Raw genomic sequence first — 4,109 nt, forward strand, 5'->3', positions numbered from 1 at the left:
AGGTTTGTATGTTTCATGAGAGTTCGTATATATATATATATATATATATATATACATATATTTCTTTTTTCTTTCAAACTATTCGCCATTTCCCGCATTAGCGAGGTAGCGTTAAGAACAGAGGACTGGGCCTTTGAGGGACTACCCTCACCTGGCCCAATTCTCTGTTCCTTCTTTTGGATAATTAAAAAAAAAAACGAAAGGGGAGGATTTCCAGCCCCCCGCTCCCTCCCCTTTTAGTCGCCTTCTACGACTATCCCTGGGGATAGGGGAGCAAGAATACTTCCCACGTATTCCCTGCGTGTCGTAGATATATATATATATATATATATATATATATATATATATATATATATATATATATATATATATATATATATATATATATATATATATATATATATATATATCTACATTCCTATGAGTCCACGGAGAAAATGAAACACGATAAGTTCCCAAGTGTACTTTCGTGTAATAATGGCAAGCAAGTATGAAAGATAGAGTATGAAAGACAAAGACAGTGGACAAGTGTAATGTATTCTGTGTCCCTGATAACCATTTGATCTGACTCAATCAGATAAGGTCGAAAACGCCAGTAGTGAAGATGTACAAAGGATAATAGAACAGTGTACGTACGTACGTAGTGTGAGTATCTTGACTTGATGGAAAGTATTGAAAGCGGCAGGAAGTAGTGAGATATTGTATTGTGCTTCGTACAAGACTGGCGGGCGACTCCGTCCTTCGTGCTGTGCCACACACAGTCTGGTGATTGTCGGGATGTGTAGCCATAATGTTTGATCTTATGACCATTAGTGATACATCATGTGATGTTTACTATCACAACATCGTCTTCTTCCTCCTCCTCCAGGAGAGTGGCAATCAGGTGGCGGTTATTGTGGTAGCCCGGCCCGTGCAATTGTAAGATTTCAAGCAACATTGTGATAATGGGACACATTATAAAGAGTTCCATAATTTCTCTAATTCTTCCCCAAATTCATGTGGACCTGCAACACTGAAAATGTTTAAATACTGCTGGTGTAGAGGGAGGGAGAGGGAGGCCTGGGATGAGAGTGAGGCTTTGTAGGAGAGAAAGGCTCGGGATGAGAGAGGCTGAACACAAGATGTTTGGCCGGAGAGTGAGGCTTTGAAGGAGAGAGAGGCTTGGGTTGGGTGAGGTTATAAAGAGAGGCTTGGGAGGGAGGAACTGTAAACCTGTGAATGGGAAAGAAGTTTGTGATGAGAGAGGCTGATCATGAGAGAGAGGCTTGGGATGGGAGATGCTGGACACCAGAGTATGGGAGGGGACTGAAGTTGTAAAAGAGAGATCTCTCATAAGCGAGGTTGGACACGAGAGATGTACTTGGAATGTGAGAATGTGTGGGGGGGGGGGGTGATAAGAGTTAGGCTGGATATGAGAGAGAGGATTGGGATGAGAGTGAGGCTTTGAATGATCGAGAGGCTTAGGATCAAAGAGAGAAAAGCTGAACAAGAGAGGAAGGTTTAGGGCAAAAGAGTTGACACGAGAGATATGCTAAGGATGTAGCCAGGCCAGACGCGAGAAAGGCTTGGAGTTACATAGATACCACACAGCCAGGTGGTCTGGCCTTAACACTATTCAACAAAATGTATTGCCCTTAACAGCAGTAGAAGAAACGCAGTACAAAACAAAGGCTCCCTCCCCACCCTCCACTCCCTCCGGCAAAACGCAGCACGGAAAACAGGTAGAAAAAAATACCTTGCAGAATTAATATGCCTGAAGGAAATGTTTACATGAAGGTCATAGGGTAGAATGAACATGAATATATCATGCATCCCATCACCAAGGACATGCATCCCTTCACTTTCTGTTATAAAGACAATAGTAAGGATAAACTTAAGCTCCAGCCTCCCGACTTACCATGACTATATTATTCCTAATGTTGACGAATTATATTATAAATCTTACCTACTCTTACAAAGCAGGTGACATGGGTTAATCAATGTTGGTATGTTACCTGGCCAGTGGTTGAGAAGGTAGCATGATATACCACTGCGTTATCATAACTGATTAACTGAATTATTCCACAGTGGAGAGTGACAAATGATGATCAAGCCTCATTTTAAAGAGAGAGAAGATAGACACGAGAGAGAGGCTTGGGATAAGAGGTAGGCTGCACACGAGAGAGAATCCCAGGATGGAAGTATGGCTGTGAAGGAGAGATGGTGTGGGGTGAGAGAGGTGGGACAAGAGAGAGGCTTAGGATGGGAGAGTCTGGAGATATAGAGAGGCTTGGGACGAGAGTCAGGCAGGACAGGAGAGAGAGGCTTGGAACGAGAGTCAGGCAGGACAGGAGAGAGAGGCTTGGGACGAGAGTCAGGCAGGACAGGAGAGAGAGAGGCTTGGGACGAGAGTCAGGCAGGACAGGAGAGAGAGGCTTGGAACGAGAGTCAGGCAGGACAGGAGAGAGAGGCTTGGAACGAGAGTCAGGCAGGACAGGAGAGAGAGAGGCTTGGGACGAGAGTCAGGCAGGACAGGAGAGAGAGGCTTGGGACGAGAGTCAGGCAGGACAGGAGAGAGAGGCTTGGGACGAGAGTAGAGAAGCAACTTCATAACGTACCCTTCAGCAGAAAAAGGGTTGTCTTGCTCCACTCAGTTGTAATGGAAAAGTAGTTGAAAATACCAAGTTCATGAATTTATGGTTTTAGTGTGGCAAAACCTGAACAGATTCTGAGGTTACACATGAAAGAGGATTAACATTTCAGAAGGTTGAAGGAAGATGAATATAAATGTCATCATTGATAGCCTATTAGACTCATTAGAAGCCTCGGTAGATGAATGTTCTTGTTATTTTTAGTAAGAATGAGGATGAATTAGTAATTAAGGCACACGGCGTTAATATCTTTGGTTACTGAGCAATTATGTTTTGCAATGGTGTTATATTAAAGGACTCGACTATGATTGACGGAGTGAGATGTGGAGATTATATATCATTGTGAGTTATTACATAAAGTGATCGTGATGAACGTTACGAAGATCAGGCAAACTATGAGGCTCAGTAAGGTAACAACACACCTGTCATATATGTAACACAACTTATGAACACCTTACCTACAGTAAGGTAACAACACACCTGTCATATATGTAACACAACTTATGAACACCTTACCTACAGTAAGGTAACAACACACATGTCATATATGTAACACAACTTATGAACACCTTACCTACAGTAAGGTAACAACACACCTGTCATATATGTAACACAACTTATGAACACCTTACCTACCCTTCCCTGCCAGTCCAGATTGGTCTTCATTTTGATATTAATTGATATTAACAGCCAAACGTTATTGAGCTGGAATTCGTATCATACGTCAGAGCATATACACTTCACAAGATGGCTAATTTGTATTTCATTATCTTTCTATTAGTCACCTCTACTGAATTATCATAGGACAGTCGTGCTATATGTGGACTTTGCTTATATGAATTCGAGCAACAAGAATGTGGCCAGGATATGTTACTTTCTCTTTAACCCAAGCCTCCATTATCACAGTAGCCACATATAAAAGTGACAAGAGGCAGCAGGTCCAGTCATGGTGGGGGAGCTGACCTGGCTGGGTGAATCCTGCCATCACCTGCCCACCCAGGGAAGGAGCAGCAGGAAATCTGGTTATCAAAAGGAATACAAAGGAAGTCAAACAGCAACAGATCAATGGGTCATTTTGAAGGTGTTTGTGATAGTGGCAGATATCAGAATCTTAGATTAGACTGGTGAAAGTAGAAAGGTAAATAGATAATTCAAAGAGAAAAACCTATAGTCTGTGAAGCAAAATATTATCATGTTTATTCTTAAACGCATTTACGTTACTATTTTCGGCCATGATTGTTTCTTACACACCATTAGATTGGGAATGGCGTAATGATGATAGACAAATGAATAGATAGAAGAGATTACATTACATACATATTACCATGGAATATATACCATATATTTTCCAAGAGGATATAAATATGCACAGTTCATTAGTCATTCCATACTGATGATAAATGTGTCATAGCTTCTCTGGAGGCCAGGCTGGCTGGCTGGATAGCTGCACATTGTTTTTGAAAGAAACGTTTACTTCAC

The sequence above is a fragment of the Panulirus ornatus genome, chromosome 42 (genome assembly GCF_036320965.1).
Source record: "Panulirus ornatus isolate Po-2019 chromosome 42, ASM3632096v1, whole genome shotgun sequence".
NCBI lineage: Eukaryota > Metazoa > Arthropoda > Malacostraca > Decapoda > Palinuridae > Panulirus > Panulirus ornatus.